At 36.2% G+C, this 21,175-nt stretch overlaps 1 long non-coding RNA gene across 1 annotated transcript in view; it reads right to left on the reverse strand.

Annotated features, from left to right (window-relative positions):
- Nucleotides 1–17,683, reverse strand: part of LOC118354343 (uncharacterized) — a 48,346-nt gene extending 30,663 nt beyond the window's left edge. Inside the window, exons 1-2 of the long non-coding RNA XR_004814725.1 lie at nucleotides 17,614–17,683; nucleotides 16,460–16,584 (exon numbers count right to left, since the gene is read on the reverse strand). This is a non-coding gene — a long non-coding RNA (uncharacterized LOC118354343). The remainder of the gene's footprint in view (nucleotides 1–16,459; nucleotides 16,585–17,613) is intronic.
- Nucleotides 17,684–21,175: the final 3,492 nt, after the last annotated feature.

Genomic DNA, 21,175 nt, shown 5'->3' on the forward strand with positions numbered 1-21,175 from the left:
AACAAATACTAACTCATTAAGCCCTCATTGCAACCTTCTAAGACCTGTACTATTATTTCCTTTATTTCACAATCCGAGGCACAGAGAATTCTGTAAGGAAAGTAGTCTTTTTCCAGAGGCCATGGCTTCAAGCTCTGCGTTTAATTGATGCTATTTAACTTACCTACTTGTTTGCAAATGAGCATTGTTACATTGTCAAGATAGAAAGCACTTCCTGAAGCTTCTGGATGAGTGATTCAAGTCAAGTGAAGAACACCTCTTCGTTAACTACATTCAGTGCTCCTGGGGACTTGGAGAGTCACTCACCTCAAAGGTGTAAGAGCAAGCTGCATTGGTAGTGCATCCTCCATTACTCATTTTCTTTAACATACATTAGAAGGAAGCACCCAGTTGAAAGGCTTAATTTTTATAATTAATAGGAATGACTGAAGGACAACTCCCTACTGTTTTTGTTTTGTTTCACTTTAGGGGGCAAGATTTCTCTACTTCTTTATACAGTTCTCTAAGAAGTCTCAAAAAGAGCCTCTGTGAGAATTATTGCACTTCCGAAACCAGAAACTCGTCATCCCCTATCTGACAAACTGATTCTTTCTCTCATGCCCACTATACTATGTATGTTCTTTGACCTCAAAATAACTTGCTTGATTCTTTTGTCCCTTTTTTTTGGCCCTATCTATCACCTTATTTCTAATCTTATTTCCTTACCTGTCCATCCTCAATCTGTGTATCAATTTAACCAACCTCCTGCCAGCACTCTTAATTTCTTTACCCTAATATGTTTCTAGTTCAACATCTTCAAAAATGATTACTTAACTGAATCTAAATATCTGCATGCTCTCCTCTCCTGCCAGACTTCTGAAAGCTCAGCCATGTCAATATGGCAACTGATGCTGCTAACAAGTCCTGGCCATCATGAATCAATCTTTTTAGATGGTCCAGGATAGCTCTCTTTTCCTTATCTCCTCCTATTACTATATGGGCTAGACTCCACCTGACTCAATCTCAACTTCACATTACATAGAGGAGTAACGTTCCTTCCTCACCATCACCATCACCTTCACCCCCATGTCAGAGGTAAAAGCATTACTTCTCTTTCCCAAGGCATTTTTTTCATAAATGCTTTCTCTCCCATTCTTTCCTACTATCTCCAGAGTCCTGCTCCAACCACTATCCAATTGTTTTGTATTGGCAACCTTTCTCATTTCATTAGCTCCTTCCTATACATGGAATCCAAAATATAGTCAAATAAGAGACACAAATAAAAATAAACATTGGGCCATCCAGTGGTTCAGTCAGTTAAGCATGGATTCTTGAGCTCAACTCTGGTCTTGATCTTGGAGTCATGAGTTAGAGCCCCCCATTGGCTCCATGTTGGGCATGAGCCTAATTAATTTTTTTAATTTAAAAAATAAATAGAAAACCTCCTATATACTATTTCCTTTCATCTGGTCTTTAACTCTACACATTTCACATCTACCCTTCCCAAAGTGTTAATACTTATGAAAAACTTTTAGAGCACGCTGTGTCAGGCACAGTTCTAATAACTTTTTTTTTTAAGATTTTATTTATTCATTCATGAGAGACACAGAGAGAGAGGCAGAGACACAGGCAGAGGGAGATGCAGGCTCCATGCAGGGAGCCCAACGTGGGACTCGATCCTGGGACCCCAGGATCATGCCCTGGGCTGAAGGCAGGCACTAAATGCTGAGCCACCCAGTGATCCCCCAGTTCTAATAATTGACACATATTTTAGTTCAATCCATACAGCAACCTTTGAGGTAAGCATTTTATTATTCTCATTTTACAGAAGAAAAACTGAGTCATAACAAGTTTAAGTACATTTTCCAGGGTCACAGAGGTGTGTTTCCCATTGTCTCTTTGACTTATTAATAAATTTTACAATAAATTACAATAAATAAATGGGCAGTTACCTGCTCACTCTAATTTTTTTTCCAGGCTTTAAAAATTTAAGCAGACCACCTCTTTGAGGATTTTTTTTTAATTTCCTTTTAGAATTTTTGCTTTCTTAGATTTTCCTAAGTATTTTTTTTCTATTTTATATTTCTACCATAACATCAACTTTACTCATTCTCAATGACTTAAATTCTTAAAAAATAGGAGCGCCTGGGTGGCTCAGTTGGGTAAGTGTCTGCCTTCAGTTCAGATCATGATCTAAGGGTCCCATGATAGAGCCCCTCATCAGGCTCCCTGCTCAGTGGGGAATCTGCTTCTTTCTCTCCCTCTGCCACTCCTCCTGCTTGTGCTCTGTCAAAGAAATAAATCTTTTTAAAAAAATTGTTAAAAATTAAACTGTAACTAAATGTAGACAAATATGAATATATTTTCACTCATAATGAAATGCATATGAAAATATTTTTCATGTTATCCCTAAAATTATATTTTCCCTAAACGTATTTTTAAGTAATTTCAAAAGAACTATTAAGAAGTAGTGGGATGCCTGGGTGGCTCAGCAGTTGAGAGTCTGCCTTTGACTCAGGGCCTAATCACCCAGATTCCTGGGATTGAGTCCCGCATCCGGCTTCTTGCAAGAAGCTTGCTTCTCCCCCCTCGCCTGGGTTTCTGCCTCTCTTTCTGTGTCAATCATGAATAAATAAATAAATAAAATATTTTTTAAAAAAGTAGTTAGGAATGTCAGTTTTAAATAAAAATTATTTAAATAAGTCCAAAAATTTTAATTTTAAAAAAGTTGATTAAATCTTATCAAATATTTTATAAAAATACAATGCATCACAATTTGCCTTTAATTTCTGTCAAGTTACCAATGTAAAGCAACAATCAGTGTTATGCTTCATGAATGTTATATCTAAACATAAGTAAATATAAATTTAAGAGAAATATGAATTATTTAACCCTGTAAAATATTATAAGCTTTGCAACATATTGTGAATACCTGCTATATGTGAGTGTCTTTGGAAACACGATTAGAAGGTGAAAAGTAATAAGAAAATAAATGCTCAGCACTACTGAGAAATGATACTATATTTTGCAAGAATCTGTTGGGTTTAGATGAGCATTTGACAGATCAATTAATTTACCTTTTCTCTTACCCAAATCCTTCCCCTGCTCTGATCCTCCCCTCCTACTGAAGCTAATGCCTGTTTCCAATGTCATCTGTGGCACAGCCCACAGCTTTTATAGCATTTGGATACAGTTGCCTTTGCAAGAAATGAAGAAAAATATTACCCAGGGGCAGGAATAACACTAGTCAAGAGAGAAGATGTTTGGGATAATAGGGGTACAAGCACTGAGTGTTAAATTCCAAGTGAAAGAAAAATCTACGTGTTTTTTTATTAATGGATGTATAGCTGCATATAAGACATTTAAGGTCTTCTAGAGTACAGGGCTCAGGGCAAGGATCACTCTTGCCTAAATCTAAGCGAGTCTTGCTCAAGATAGAAACTAAGTTCAGCTGTAGAAAAACAAAGAATGATATATTTGTTGCATACCAATACATGGTTTGAAAATATATCCAGTACACATTGCTGTAAATTGCATGTACTTTACAAACCTTCATTGACAAATCTTGCTAAAGATTCTTTCTTACTAAACTGCAAGCTTACTGAAAACTAGAATTAGGTCTCGGTTGATTACTGTAGTTCTTCCTAATAAAGAGCCCATCTTCTGGCACACACCAGGAAATACTGCTACAAATAGTGCATTGTTTCAAAGAAGGCTAAGCTGGGATCAAGCATATATATGCAATGAACATGCTGAGGGCAAAAATACCCCCAAGTGAGTTAAATGAGAGTATTTCAAAAGATAATTAGATAGCAAATCCAAAGATTATTACTAATGTGATATGTACACTTTTTTCCTTTTTCCTTTTCCTTCCTCATAATTTTCTTTTTGAATGAACAATTTCTAGTAGTAAATATTGAAAACCAAGAACTCTTTAACCATTAAATCTTCTGATAACTATTACTTGTATGCAGTTGATATACAAGGGAAAATGTTGCTATTAAACTAAATTTTAAGTAAAAGCACATTATAGTAGAAATAAGACCCTCCAGAGTATAATTTTATGAGACCATTATTGCACGGTAGCTTGGGCAGTTGAACTCACATGAAACAAATGGCTCCATAAAACAAGTCCCAAAGTGGCCTATTGCTTAATTAAATTCATATACAAAGCATCCCTCTGCCTTGACATGTGTACATACATATATTAGATATGTTTTAAAATTCAGTCTGAAAAATATGACCTCATAAAGATGCAAAGGTTTAGACAACACTTCAAAGCCAAAGAACTTCTTGAAGCAATATTTTACATAGAACTGTGACTTTCAAAATAATTGCGTTTTTTTTTCCCTTAACATAGTGAGGACAGTCAGCTTGATGTATACAATATGTTTAAGCTTTCTGCCTCTAAAGATGTGCCAGAGACTACATGAAATGCTTGCATTGAATGCAAGTATTGCTAATTCTTTCTTCTATTTCATCAAAATGGAAGCATTTCTAGAGAAGTCTGGGGGGGGGGCATATGAAGAAACACATTTATAAGATCCATAGCCTAATCCTTCAACTGAAATGTGTCTATTTGGAAGAATGTCAATTTAATGAATGCAAATAAATTAAGACATATTCTTTGCCTTGAATATAAAATTGTTTTATCACAATGTATTACTCTCCTCTTCTGTTTCATGAACCACCTACACGTGGGTAACAGCCCTCCAGGAGCAGAATGTGGTCCAGTCTGTTCAATAGGCTAAAAACATCCTAAAGCCATCTGGTAGTAAATGTGTTCAGGAAAGATGGAAGCAAGGGAAGAAAATGAAGAGACATTATTCAAAACATGTTACTAATTGATTATAAGATTGTGTCCACAAATGTTCTATCAGTTTTAAGATTCCACACTAAATAATCTGGAATGAATAATTTTAGCCTCTCAATTTTCACCTATTCTTTTGGGAAATTCCTCAATAATGCCTATTGAACTAGCACCCCTAAAAAGAATGGGAAACAATGCATAAAATCTAGACAAGTACATACAGGTGATTCTCAAACAGAAAATAAATGAGACTAAGTTTTATTTTATTTATTTATTTTTTTTTAAACATTTTATTTATTTATTCATGAAAGGCACAGAGAGAGAGAGAGAGAGAGAGAGAGAGGCAGAGACACAGGCAGAGGGAGAAGCAGGCTCCATGCAGGGAGCCCGATGTGGGACTCGATCCCGGATCTCCAGGATCACACCCTGGGCTGAAGGCGGTGCTAAACCACTGAGCCACCCAGGCTGCCCGAGACTAAGTTTTAAATGTGTGAGCAAAATGTTCTACATTTGGGTAAAATTCTCTGGACTTACAAACAGAAAAATGAGGAGGGCTTTATACTGGTGTGAATAATTTTTGCACCCAGACACTGAAAATGTCCTGTGTAAGAATACCAGCAATCATGAGAAAAGCTATGATTTATTTAGAATTCATGGGGCACCAGGCACTATGTGAAGCATTTTACACTTGGTTACCTCACTCTAATCATTGTGACATCTCTACGGAGGTATTCTTAGTTTAAAGATGAAGAAACTAAGGCACAAAGACTTGAAGCAACTTGCTCAAATCACAGTTAGTAAATAGCAGGGCTGAAACTCTTTTTCACTGATGTAAAAGCTCATCCTTTTAACTCCTACCCCCTTGCTGCCAGCTTTAAGAGGAAGTCAAGATCTGGCCACAGGGAGAAACTTGGCAGTGCCCCTTAATAACCTCATAGAGACAACTTCACATTTAGGCCACTGACAAGAAAAACAATCCATTAGAGATACATCCCAAACATTCACCTCACCAAAGGTAACCGCACAATGCAACCAATGTCCAACCCTATAGTTGTGAGGAGACATTTCTGTAAAAAAAAAAAAAAAAAAAGGTTTATGTTTAGAAACAGTAGGTTTCTTTCTGAGCCATTTATATTCATGGAGGAAAAGCACACACTCTTTTCTCTAGGCCAGTCCTCTCAAGGTGTATGATAACTAGGGAGAGGTCACAGAACATGTACTTAGTGCTATCCAGCAAACAAGCCTGAACAGATGGTGTGAGATTCCAACAGCAGAAAGGCTGAGTGAGCTCCCTATCTGAATGAAGAGCATGTGTGAGCTGTCATGGCCCTATTTATCACTTCCACCTCAGTCACTCTCTTGACAAATGCCATAGCTAAAGAGTAAGGGACAGATTCTGTGTATAAGAGCAGATATTACTACTGCCTCGCAAAAGAAATGTATCCCACATTCAAACTAAAGCATAGAGAGTCGTGGATAATGTTTACCAAGCATGCACAAGGCTATAGACACTTGACAAGGAGATGTGATGTTTACTTTGTCGGGATACATAATCGTAATGAGGCCAGAGGGTCTTTCTGTTGTGTCCATCACTAAACGATACACTTCACCAAATACAGAGATATTACACATTATCTAGCCTGGTGTGAGCAGCCCTGATGAAATAAAATGAGACTGTAGTCCACCTGACAATTACTTCCATGGAGGATTTGGTTGCAGGGCAGGCAGCGGGGAACACAGAGATCTGTTTCCATTTTGCAACTTGGAAAATGCTATTCAAAACATTCATAACGAGGATACCTAAGAGAGGATACCTGAATTCTTGCTCCTCTCTGGCATCATACTTATGCTCTGGTATTGTCACTTTTAGCAAGAGAAGAAACCATGTGACATACTGTCACCGGCTAGACCCCAAGACCTGACCTTTACTGCCCACCTGCTTGAACTCTCCAACCTTTGTCCCACATTTTTCCTCAAGCTCTTTGTTCCAGTTTATCTCTTAACTCAAGCAAATGGAAAGTGAAACCACCCCTCCCCCAGTTGACCCAGATGACTCAGACCACCCAGACCAGTTTGAGCAGAAAACCTAATGACTGTGCAGATGGACCATGGAGTGACATCTCTGATGACAGACAAAAACCTTTCCCTCAAGGTATTTATAATACTCAAGTCTCTACCCAAGGAGTCTCAGCCTCATTTACATAATATGCAATGTAGGCATGGGCATGTTTCCCTGACGTGTATGCACAGCCTTATACCTACTTCTACATCTGATGACAAATATCTATCTAAATATTCATCCCCTCTCTAAATATTCCTATCTAAATATTCATCCTAACCCTAAATTTAAAAAAAAAAAAACAAAAAAAACAACAAAGAAACAAACAACCCTCCATTCTTGCTGAGGAGTCACAGCTTTGGAATTCATTCCTTGTGATCTCATTAATTCACTGCAAATAAACCTTTCTTTGTGCTACAATTCAACCTGGTACAGTTTCTGATTCACCAAGGAGCAAACTCACATTGGTTCAGTTACAATGGTAGGATTATGTATGCACCTCAGATATTTAAATTAACTTTCAGTAAGGATGGAATCTTTTAAGAACTCAAATGAAAGAATGTGGCACTGATGCTTTCAAATATTTTTTTCTGCCACTGTTCCATAATATTGAGATTTTGAGGATACTTTATATATTTTCAAATAAAAGGCTCTTCTGGTGTGTCATACTCTTGAATTTTATCCCTTGATTTTTTTTTCAAGTGAACTTATTTTTTCTTGAGTTTATTTTTTTAGTAACCCCTATACCCAATTTGGGGCTCCAACTGATGACTTCAAGATCAAGAGTCACATATTCTTCCTACTGAGCCAGCCAGACGCCCCTCCAGGGAACAAGGGAACTCATTTTAAGATCTTATATTTTCAAAAAAAAAAAAAATCTATATTTTTAACAAATGTTTATCAAATGCCCATAAAATACAAGATATTTTTCAGTGGTATCTCAAAAGACATAAATATATATTAGAAACAGATCTAACAAAGGTAAAAAAAATAACCAAAGCTATAATGATAAACAGCCCAAGGGAAGTGCTATTTGAATGATAGAAACTAAATGCCTATGAGAACTTCAGAGTTTCAATTTGGCTTCAGAACTTTTGAAGGACCTTATAAACCCTGACTGTGGCCAAGTTCAAAGCACTTGAGATAAGGAAGGCTCTTTGTTTTAAAGGTCCTAGAATGTAAATTTCTTGGTATTCCAGTGCTACCAGCATCATCCCTGGCTCAATCCACATGATGATGAAAGAAGCCAGCCAGTAAACTGTTTATTATCAAATAACTTTGATTCAGTTATTTTGCAATGTTATCTTTGTCTTTTGCCAAAACACCAAAAACTCATGCAACATTAAGAGAAGGTCTCTCCTTCCTATGTTTGGGTACTTTACTGAAGTAAAGGCATAAATAATGTTTAAGTTGCAAGTTCATTACAGATGAAATACTGAAACCCAGATAAGTGAAATGAGTCATAAGCAGAAAAGAGATTAGAACTTGGGGTTCCTTAGTTTTTTAATCCACTGTTAGTTCTATCAAACACTGTGCTAATTATTAAGTCGTTCAAATTCATTTAGTCATTGAAAATGCTGTCTATAGGTATTTTTGCCTTGATCATCTTTGACTTTTTATTAACATTGTTTGACAAGTTATGAATCTATGTCTAAGATAGAAAAATTTGAGTATACAATTCTTAAGGTAAGTAAAAGGATAAAGCAACTTGACAAAAAAAGACTGCTTTTGACTCACATTTTAGGAAGCACACAAATCTATCTTTAATGAGAGTCGATGTATTATCTATCATCTTTAGAATTTGAAAGATAAATGCCATAGAATGATAGGGGCTGAATCTGACTTTATTGTTGATGCTAATTTGGAGATCCTCAACTGCACACCTTATCTTGAAACACCTCAGAAGTTTACATTTCATTTACAAATGAAAATCATCTATCAAGTCAACTCTGACTCAACCAGCTCTCTACTCATTTGAAAGCCAGCCCATACTAATCTCTCTCATGGCATTCTGTGGCTTGCTATTTTTTTCATTCATGAAACTTTTCTTATGGCAATATCATGATTTGAAATCTTGTATCTATACCTACATATGTGTGTATTCAGTAGGTCAATATCTGTCATCTAACACACTCTAAGCTGTGTGAAATTAGTCAAATGTGGATTTATTTCATCCTGGAACCAGTGGCTATTCAGTAAATATTTTTGAATGACCAAAGGAAAAATTATTGGATAGTCTTCTGATTTTGAAAATTGATGGATATTCTTACATTGTTGCTAGGTACAATTAATAAAGGGGGAACAGTACTGTATTACACATAATTAAATATTGTTTTAAGTCTATTACTGCTTGTATTAGACAGGATCATTTAGATCCAAGTGATAAAACCCTACCCGAACTCATTTAAACAAAATTGAGAACTTAGCAACACAAAACTGGAAAGCCCAGATGATGAAGTTTTGTCATATAGGAGAGGTCCAGAGCTGATGACCAAGAAAGAATTCTTGAGATGTCTTCGGTGCAAAATGGTGGTTTTATTAAAGCATGAGGACAAGACCCCAGGGGCAGGAAGAGCTGTGAGGGGTGGTGGACTATATACCTGGGAGTTGGGAGGGGTTTGAGGATAGAGTGCTAAGGAATTTTGGAAGCAAGGTTTCCAGGACCTTGGGGGCTAGCTATTGTTGGGGAAAGTCACTTATTATCACCTAATAAACTGTGAGTCATGAGACCCTTCAGATGTGTATCGGTGGGCCATCTGCTTGGGGGATGATTGCCAACATGTAACTTGGGGATTTAGAGAAAAAGGAAATTTCTAAAGGAATTTTTCTATGTTAAAGTAGACTTACAGGATCCTGGGGGTCAGGCTAAGATTGCCTTCTGCCCTTAGCAAAGTATGAACATCGAGGCAGTTGAGTCCATACAGGAATGTCCCTCTGCCTGTTTGAAGAAGTTGTGAATGTGCTGGCCCAAGCTCCTGCCTTGTCCCCAGCTAGTCCTGTGTTCCCCCCATCGCAGGGTTTCCAGTGAGGTGAGATTTGATCCTGTCTTTAATGAATGGCACTCGAATGAATAATCAGCAAAATCGGGGATATTGGTCTGTTTTTTTCACTGATATATCCCAAGTTTTTAGACAGTGCTTATCATATATAAACTGCTGAATAAATATTTGTTGACTAAATGAATGATCAATCTCTGTCTCTCAGACAAACTTCCCTATCTGATGGTGTGGCAGGAAGAACAATCACCCCCAAAATGATTCATAAGGACCTAAGAATATGTTACCTAGTAAAAACCAGTTTAGAGATATGCTTGAGGTTAGAACCTTAAGATGGGCAGATTATCCAGATGGGCCCAATCTAATCACATATATCTTTTCCAATTACAGTCAGAGAGAACTATAACAACAGAAAAGGAGGAAGAGTGATGTTGCATGAAGACAAGATCTGTTGTTGCTGGCTTTGAAGATTCATGCTTGGGGGAGATTGTAGGGCCATGAGGCTGAGAGGCCATCAAGTAGCAGAGGAACAGTTTGTAAAGGAAGCAGTAGGTTATGTTACCAGAAGAAAGGAAAGGAAACCTTCAAGCTTCTTGACATGTTATAGGGAAGACAGAATTTACACGTGAAATGAGACAGAATTCAGTTCAAGGCTGAAATACTTTTAACACATAATAACAACTCTACAATCCTGAGAAAGAGAGAAATACCATTAGCCCAAAATGTTACTGAAGCATATAGAGTAAGAAAACTTAAATGGAGTTTCAAGATTATGGGAAAATAGAATGGAATAAAAATATAGGGAGGATCTTCTAATTAGAAATTATAATAAAGGCATAGCTATCATGGAAAATGTGAAAAGACAAGGTAATTTTGAATAGAATGGGATTTTTTTATGGCAAAAATCTTCAAAATGTTAAGAAAGACAAAAGAAACAGAATGAAAGCATCAGTGTATTAAAGTTTCAAAAAACTATCTACAAATGTGTAAGAGATTATTTTTCTAAGAATATATTATAAAGTAAAAAACATATTTAACTCTATAATTTCATTACATACTGATGCTAGAAAATATTTATGGCTTCTAATTCTGTTCATTTCTCAAAAATTTTACTGAAACACTATTGTCTAAAAAATCTGAATGTTCCAAACTGCAGCAAAACACGCTGCTCTGAATGGATCCAATATTATGATCATAGAAATTCAAAGAGGCAACCTTTGCTATTGAGGCAGGATTAGAAAATCCACCATAGAAAGGTCTGAAAGACTTAAGGGAATCATTGTAATTAAAAAGAAATGTTGATATTAAGCCTATAAAACATATGGATCATCCTGTTGCTTCCTAGGGTGATTCTCTATGTCATCTGATATTTAATCCTTATTTTCTTTTCTTCTTCAGGGAGAAAAATGTAGCTGGAGCTATAGCTTCCTATTTGCCACCAACAACGTTATCGGCTTTTTCCATCAGCCATGCACCATCCAACCTCCCTCTCTACCATGTATTCCCCCCAAGCTTTTCAAAGGTAGTATGCTCCCTGATTTCACTTAAAAACAAAACTAAATTAAGTCTTCTCTAAGTCTCCATTCACCTAGTGTCTAGTTCTCTTTTCCTCCTCAGGCAAACACCTTCAAAAACTTTCCCTTATTATTATTTCTCCTTATTTCCCTTTTAGTCCTCAATTTGCTGCACTGTGCCTTTGCTTTCAGCCTTCCAAAGAAACTGTTCATGGTGAAGGGATGAAGATCTCTGTTCCTCCCATTAGTTCTCATATATTTCACCTCATCCAGGTCTCTACTCAAAGTAACCTCCTCACAGAATTTTTCAATGCTTATTTTCCTTTATATCTGGCCGATCTTTCCCATCCTAATGCAAAGAGATCTTTTTCCTAGCAGCTCCTGTATGATTTGGGCTCAGTCCTCTTCATTATTCACTCTTTTAACCCTCTTCCACGTGGTCTTTATTTGCTTCCATAACTTCAGTTACTATGTGTTCCCAGACAACTTTAAAATGTATGTCTCTACCTGAGACCCCTCTCTTGATTTCCAAACAAAGGTCTCAGATGGTCTACTGATGCCTCCTCATGGAGACATCTGAAACTAAATAATGTCACCTTTTCTCCTCTCCTAGGTATGCCCTGTGCCTTTAATCTATATTTACTAATTCCTAATTTGGTGTCACCACCCATTCCTTTAGTCTTTCAGGCATTATGCCTTTTCAATTCTACCTCTTCAAGAGCTCCCAGTTCCAGTCATGGTTATTCCTTAGGCCTTCCTTATTTCCTACATGAATTCTTGCCACAGGTTTCTGACTGGTGTCCTTGACTGTTGTCATGCCCACACCCACTAAACTTGCCATTATTGGTTATTAGATTGACAACTTAAAAATTCAAAATAACATCATATAAGAGGCCCATCATGGCATCTTCCTTATGCTTCACTCCCATTACCACTGAGCACATGCCCTGTGCCTTCATCCATCTCTGCTTTTTGCATGTTGCTTCCATTCTCTCTCAGGATTTCCCCCATCATCTCCTCTTGGTCTGACTAACACTTACTTGTCTTTCACATTCCAACTGAAATCTTGCTTCCTACAAGTTTCTTCTTCTGACTGCTACTTGCCCCCAACACCCAAGAGTACATTAGGTGGCACTCCAATATATTCCTACAGCTTCTTCCCCTTCTTGTCACTTGAATTAACACAGTATTAAAATTATAATTTGTTTGCTATCATCCAGTACCAGTAAGCTAATGCTAGTTGCTGAGATAAATCACCCAAAATGTCAGCATCTTAACAATAAAGGTTTGTATCTTACTCCTAAAAATCCTGTCAAAAACTAAATTAGGTCTGGGACAAAATTAACAAAGCCTATTTATTTATAAACTTGGGCAAGAGAACACACACATGTGCCATCACTTTTATTTCATCAGAGGATCAAAGGTCTAAGAAACGAAAGTAAATTTTAAAGACTCTAAAGAAGAATACAAATGTTTTTTAAATGGTATCTTTGGAAGCAAGGACTCTCTAATTGGTCTCCAGATATATTTGGCAGACAGGTTGGCTAGAGGGGACAAGTGAATAGTTTCTGGGCATTTCAAAAGAGGAAAGGTTGCTCAGTGTTAGGCCTAGAGGGTTTTTTGTGTCTAGCCATTTCTTCTAACAAATAGAGGTTGGTGGGCTGTCTTCTTGGGGCTGTACTGTCATTACGGTCTTTAGTGGGGGTGGCTGCCATTAGGGAGGATGGTTCTCTGATCGAGCACATTTTTCCTGAAAGTTGGTTGGCTTTTTTCCATGTGGTGATTGGGAATCTAGGCTTCTTCTTTTTATGGCCCCGCCATCCACAAAGTTCAATAAGCAGATTAAAAAGTTGGAAGTATATTCACAAATCCCAAACAAGAACTAATAAACACCACTTCTGTTCACATTGGATAGGCAAAATCTTGTCCTCGGACAGTGCCTGGATGCTAAAGGTGCTGGGAAATGCAGTCTTCATTGGGCACCTCCCTCCCAGGGACTTCTTCACATTATGGAGGGAAAAGGAGGTACAGATATTCTAAATAAAAGCTCCTAGCTACCATCTTTACCACACATTCCCACTAGATTTTGAATTGTAAAAAAGCAAAAAACAAAACAACAACAAAACAAAAAAGCTATGTATTTCCATTGCCTTTAAAAGTCAAAATGCCACATATTAGTTGCTCAAAAACAAAATGGTTAAATGTTTAAATCAATAAATGTTTGAATGGCTCTGTCAGCTGAAAACTCTCAATCACTAAAATTGTGTCTTTCTATTCCTAAAGATTTACTCAAGCAAATTATGGTGAATAATGAAATAAAAACATATAATCTATAAATATAAGGCATGATCTGAAAGCTGATACTGAATATCCCTCTACTTGCAAAAAATGAAAATGAATCTAAGAAGCACTATAGATATAATACATATCAAATAAACTAATAGCAATATTTTAAATGATAAAAATCAATATTATAAAATAAATTACAGGAAAAAATGCTGAAAACCCTTGCCAAAGAAATCTTCTTAATATTTTGAGAAGGGAATTCAGAGAGTTCACAGATTTGAGCCTAACAATTAATTAAAGTGGGTTTCTATATAGCATTTTGAGATCATTTTTTAGGCACAAGATCATTCTTAACAATCTGTTCTATTTGTCACTTGAAGATATTTCTAAAATAAAATTTTCAAAAATAAAGTATGAAATAATTATCAGCACATCACCTAGTGAAAAATAGAATAAACAACTTTCCAATTAGTTTTAGAGGTATGCAGGAATGAATTATCCTCTGCTTTCAGGTTTTCATGAATAATTCAAAATCTGCTGTCAGCCGACCTAATTAGTAATTATCCAAACTATTTCTAAATTATCTGGTTTGAAGCTATCTGTGTTGCAACTAGATGTATTTCTGATATAATTATTAACTCCATCTGTGTTGGTCTTATCTCTTTTTCTGTTGCTGGTAATGGAACAGTCATCTCCATACAGCAGAAAAACCTACAGATTCAGTTTATTACTGAATAAACTGTACCATTACCAAGGATCCCCTCTAGTACTAAGAAACTGACAACATATACCATACAAAGAGATATTTTAAAGCCTTTATAAATGCTCCATTCTACCAATTTAACCATATAACCACAGGGAAAGAAAGCTGACTTTAAAAAGAAAGAATAAGGTCTACTGCAAACATGATGAAAGGAGAGTGAGGCACAAGGACTTACTCAGGGATGAAGTGAAACACACTAGAGTAGATATAGAGGCCCCACCCACAGAGAAATCTTCCCCATGTGAACCTTGGAGATAATTCAACACACTCAGAAGTAACACGGTACAAAAAGGAAAATTCATTAGTTTAATACTGCATCACAATGCTAGAAATTATGTTGTCTTTATATTTTAAATTGCAGTTTATTTCATAGTATATACTTCTTAGCAACACTATTTGGACTATGAATATCACCGCTGCTCAAAAAAGAAAAAAAGTTTACAAAATAAATTTTTACATCTTGACCCTAAAACAAAATCTGAAACCTAAAAATTCCTAACAAGTTTTGGGGTAGAATGAAACTTAAAATCAAATTATAATTGTGAGGCAGAACATATTTCACTGATGACTGCAAGTGCATCATATACTCTGGGGTGAAAATTCTAATTAATAAGGGACATATTCCCTGATTCATTCTCCTATTTCTAGATTTATATGAGATTATATCACCTTTCTCTTCTTAAAAAGTTTTTACTGAAAGCTTGTAGGGATTATAACAAACTAGGCAATTCTTTCAAAATAATCAAAAGCATTTAGTTTTAACTTGCAGGAGTACATCATAACATTTTATTTCACAATTGCTATTGCCTAGCCCTAACAGTTTTGGCTATTATTGCCATTAATAACTTCCTTCATCTCCATACACATGCAAAATAATTTTTTAAATACCCTATTTTCTTCTTTATTCTTTTTTTTTTTTTTTTTTTTTAATCTAGATTTCACCAACAACTGAGAAGTATAAAAGATGTGATAGGCTTGTGGTCATTTCTTGAGTCTTTGCCTGCTTAACATTTTTGCTTTACAGTGTTTTTCTCTCCGTTTTGTTCTTTCTCTTGGATGTATTTATAGAAACTTTTCTTATTTCCTTTGAGTCCCTTAGCTACATTATTTCATTTTGCTTTCTTGACTCTCTTATTGTGTGCCTGCATTTCTTGATGGCTAGCTTATATCTATTCCTTTCAATCTCCCCTCTTTTCCATTTCCTGTACAATTCTATTTTGTATTTCAGCGCTTAGAGAAACCCACCCTCACCCACAGAAATTTTTTAATCTTCTCTGTATTTTTAACCTATATTGGAATCGCTGTTGAGCTTTCCACGCTGAGCTCATCTTAAAACTTATTTCTTCCCCTTTTTTCCTCACCCTAGCAGTTGGCCACTGACTTCATTTGAACTGATTATGTTGCTCTACATTGTCATAAAAAAAACTCTTCCACTTTAGCCACTATTTATTATATTAGGGACATTGAACAGTTATCTAACTATTACAAGGGACTTACTGATTTGAAAACAAATTGGGACATTTTATACCTATCTCCATGGTGAGGAACAAACAAGAAAATGAATGATACAGTATCATTGTATACTAAGTCCTCCTGAGTCCTGAGTCGCTCAAATAGACTGGCCTCCCCGAGCTAGGACAATAGAAAGTTCAGATGACCTCCTTATAGTCAACAACTCTTGATCAGCTGATGGGTATAATGGACTATGAGAGTTCGTACCACTACCATGGCCAACCCCAGGTTCACTTATCCTAAAGCCATTCTATATTAAAATCCTCCTGGAACTCAGAAAATTTATTAAAGTGACCTTAGCACCAAAGTATATTTTTAAACTCTCATATCATACATTATATTTATAAATATAGCCATGGATCCCTAGAAGACAATATCATAGGAATAGCAAGCCTAAAAATTAAAATTTCAAGGCAAAGACCTTTTAGTTAAGCCTACAGACACACATTTTCAGACAAAAAATCTACCAAATATTGTGACTAGTTTTGGAAATCTAAGAAAAGACCTGAACCCTGGCAAGTTTTGTTAATCAACATCTACCTTCAGATGTAAGGCTTGTTCCAGCCCAGATATTTAATAGTGTGTCGTCCCAGTAATCCATTGCGTGCTCTTAAATGAATGAGCTAAATCCAAGGAAATTAAACTAAAAGCTCGGCCTCCCAAATCTGCAAGAAATATAGAGACGATATGAAAGACATTGTAGCTTAGATTACTTATGAACCATCAGGTGGCACATTTATGAGCCAGGGCAAATATTACCTCATTTCATTTGACTGGCATCAGTTGAAGAAGGAACAGCAATTAATATTAGTTTCAGTATGGCTATTTAGATATATCTGTTTGAATCAGTCTATATATATAATATACATAATAAATAATAAATAGACTTTTTATATTTTTGTACACAGATGTCCTCAAACATCTGAATAGCTAAAAAGCAAGTGCTCAAGCATAAAATGAAGCAGTCTCTTACAGAAGATAGAGGAAGAAAAATCAACTTTAAGAACTTGCAAACCAGCCTGCCTGCTAAAATATTGCTCAGTCCCCTTCCCACCCAAGTAGAAAGGAGGGCATTCTCCATATGCAGCTGTAAATAAATGACATATAAACTTAGTCATGAATAAAAGAAAAAGGACAACTTTTTGTACCATGAAGAAAGGGTAAAAGTAAAATATCATCAACATTAAGTGGATTTTTTTTCTTTTTTATAGATTTTACATTTTAAACACATATGTCATGACATTTTAATGTAGCAGTCTGAAATGGAGAAATAGCACATTGATTTTGTGCCCCAGAGAAAAATAAACAATAGCACTTTCAAAAAAGGTTTTGGCCTGAGATTCTCTTGAACCATATAAAGGACATTTATCCCCAAACTGAATGATGTTAGTAATGATTGTATTTCCTTGACTACTCTTTCCATCTATATATTCTGGTTTGATCCATCAGTGAGGTCACCATACTGCCCAAGCTGTAACATAACACGCTGATGAAAAATTACTATAAATTCAAATTAACATAAAGAATACCACCAAATCCAGAATACACAGCATTAGTAAAGAATTAATAAAGAAAGGTGGCCTGATATCCTTCATGTATTTAGCTATAAAACCAGCAATTTTCAAAGAAAATTTTAATGAGAGTCATTTAAAAGTGCATATCCAAGTAACATATATTTTAAATATTTTTCCTACCTGATATTCTATTCCTTTCTATTTTTAGTGTGTTGGAGACAGATCTTGTGTGATGACTCTTAGTAGTCCTACAGTGAAATGAAAGAAAATACTTTTGTCAGGATCAAACTAACTATTAAAGGGGTTTAAAAAAATGTACATTCTACTTTTGACATGGGTAAAATCTATTAATGGTGATATATATTACATTTGCCCACAGAGGAATTATTTAACTTCTTTTAGGTTTAAATACTGTAATCTGAAGATTCTTGTTGTTGACACATGTGGTAGCTGAGGTCTACTGAGGAGAAAGTAAAATAATATTTCCATACTTTTATGAAACACACTACTAACTTCACCAAAAGATATACATTGGAATGTCATTAAAATACTCTAATTGGGATGTATGATACAAGACTGATCTTTAAATGACACCATAATAAGCTCATATTCCTCCAAAGTCAGATTTGCAGAATGGAGTATAATACAAGCTGAGAGCTTATATAAACAGGTTGATTGACTTAGAAAATATTAACTCAAATGCCACTTTGATGATGGGAAACTCACATTTACCAATTTTTAAAAATTACAATTGAATGAAGCCTTCTTTACTCCTATATTGTTTTCTCCAATCACAGTAGAAACCTCAAATGTGGTAAGCCTTAAAGAAGAAACTCAGGGGACACCTAGGTGGCTCAGTGGTTGAGCATCTGCCTTTGGCTCAGGTCGTTATCCCAGATCCTAGGATCTAGTCCCACATCAGGCTCCCCACAGGGAGCCTGCTTTCTCCCTCTGCCTATGTCTCTGCCTCTCTCTGTGTGTCTCTCATGAATAAATAAATAAGAAAGAAAGAAAGAAAGAAAGAAAGAAAGAAAGAAAGAAAGAAAGAAACTCAGGATGACATATCGTCTGTGCCTCTTGGAAAACACAGAAAAGCCTACAGAGCCAGTTCCCACAGGAAGAGAAGGGACAAAGGAAAGAGAACTCTTTTCAAAGATAGGAAGAAGGTGTTTTCAGTCCTTCGCATCTAATAGTACTTGCTTACAGTGCTTTAAAAGATGGAAGCAAGTTTGATAGGCCTGCCTACAATTACCAATGCCATCATCTGCTCTGGACTCCACCCATTTTTAATGAGTGTATACTCCATATGGACAGTCATTTCTGAGTACTATGCCATAATCTGATGCTACAAAGGCCTCCAAAACACCTATGTATTTTCATTCCCATTTTTATCAGACTTCTTGGGGAAGCTCAAATGTTTATTTGAAATTTCTTATTGGGATCCCTGGGTGGCACAGCGGTTTGGCGCCTGCCTTTGGCCCAGGGCGCGATCCTGGAGACCCGGGATCGAATCCCACATTGGGCTCCCGGTGCATGGAGCCTGCTTCTCCCTCTGCCTGTGTCTCTGCCTCTCTCTCTCTCTCTCTGTGACTATCATAAATAAATAAAAATTTTTTTAAAATGAAATTTCTTATTATAGTGCGCTTCTGAATTTAAGATTCAAGAGAATAACAATTTAAGTCAGCTAGCATTAGAGACATGCAAAATTATTTTTAATCCATAAACTTTCTGTAAACAAACTAGTTGGCTGAAATTTGTTAGCCTCACACCCCTACTAAAGCTCATTTTATATTTCACATTCAAGAATCTGAACATCTCAAAAATGTCAGTACAAATCATACATTCACCCTAATCAAATTCGTTTTCATTACAGGAAGGCCTTTTCCAAAAGACCAAGTAATTTGATGTAAATACTCTGCCTTTCAAATTGGAGACAAACTAAGCTTTGGCATTTTCTAGTAAAATATTTATTTACATAAATAAAATAGCTTGATACTGGTCCCTCTCCCCTTTCATGATTCAGGCAGTCAAAAAAGTAAGAACAAGCCCTGAGTTAATTACATTTGTCAACACTTTGTCATTACCACAACATGTTCTATTGGAACTGAACTTGTGAAAGTTTCTAGATAAAAACTGAAGGAGGATGTGTGGTAAATATTGTAGATTAAGTGCATGCATCCCTCCTGTAAGCCCACTTACAGAGAAGAAGAGGAAGAAGAAGAAGAAGAAGAAGAAGAAGAAGAAGAAGAAGAAGAAGAAGAAGAAGAAGAAGAAAAAGAAGAAGGAGGAGGAGGAGGGAAGGAGGGAGGAGGGGATGGGTGGGAGGGGAGGAGGGAGAACAGGAAGTGGAAGGAAGGAGGGAGGGTGGGGGAGGGGGAGGGGAGGGAAGGCAAATAGGAGGGGAAGGGGGGAAGGGAAGGGAGGAAGATAGGAGGGGAGGGGGAGGAGGAACAGGAGAGGGGAGGAGGGGGAGGGGAAGGTGAAGGGAAAGGGAAAGAAGAAAAGAATAATTCCAGGACTAACAGAAGCAGTTGTACAATAGGGAAAGACATCAACAAGTTTTTGGAGCATGGAAACCAAGTGGATGAGAGGTAAATAGTTATTAAAACAGGAGAAATTTAAAGCTAAAAAAGAGAAAGTTGAAACCCATTCAGGAAAGGATGCCAACATGAAGCAGCCATTTATGTAGCAGAATCCCAGGAAGACTTATGGATTCCAAGCACCAGATATTTCAGAATGTGGAAATCATGGTGAGACTAAAAATAAAAGTATCTGAAAATCAATTTAAAGGAGGAGTTAAACATCCTAAATTCCTTTCCAACCCTAACCATTCACAAGATTTCTCTCAACTTTGGTATATTCGGACTTGAATGAATTAGACTCTGGACACAAGGATAGAGACATTAGTAACAGCTGAGAATAGGACCACAATTTTATACTGAAAACAGAAGACTACTTACACATATAAATTTATGATTTCTCCTCCATAGTCCAGGACTCCAGCAGCCTGGTTATACTGCTCCAGCCTATAACTAGAGAACATTCTTTGGAGAAACAATCAGCCCCAAAGAAAAGATACACAGATAATGATATTTGGACATCCCCCACAGATTGGTGATCCTGCCTAATTACCCAACAGTGAAGTCCAACAGCCAACAAATTCTGCCCAAATACCGGATTCTCTGGTTTTTAATGTTTCAATCTTAAATATAAACAGATGATGAAAGATAGCTCAACACTTGAAGAAAGCCTTCAACATAAATGTTAGCAATAAACAACAAAATATAAAAACAAATGCATAGAAATAGGTACAACACAGGAAACAGAAGTTAACTTCAAAAAATGTATACGTAATTAATATTCTTGAATATATTGCTCTGTGAAAAAAAGAAGAGGGTGCTGTTTTTTTAAAGGACAATTAGATAAAAAGAAAGAGACTTTGGGTATATAAATATGACAAACCTCCAGTCGAAGTTTTGGAAGACAAAACTGGGAAATCAAAAAAAAAAAAAAAAAAAACAGTGTGAAAGAAAAAAATAAAGAAATTTTTTAATTAGATAATTAATTTAGGAGGTCTAATTGCTGCACAACTAAAGTTCCAGAAAAAAAGGTACAAAGAAAATAGAAAGGAGAAATTTGTTCAAAAAATTGAAATAACATTTCTCTAAACTGTAAGACATACAACAGTTATCACCACAACTAATAAAAAGTGACACCCACCGGGGCACATAAACATGAGGTT

Source organism: Canis lupus, chromosome 13 (genome assembly GCF_003254725.2).
Source record: "Canis lupus dingo isolate Sandy chromosome 13, ASM325472v2, whole genome shotgun sequence".
Taxonomy (NCBI): domain Eukaryota; kingdom Metazoa; phylum Chordata; class Mammalia; order Carnivora; family Canidae; genus Canis; species Canis lupus.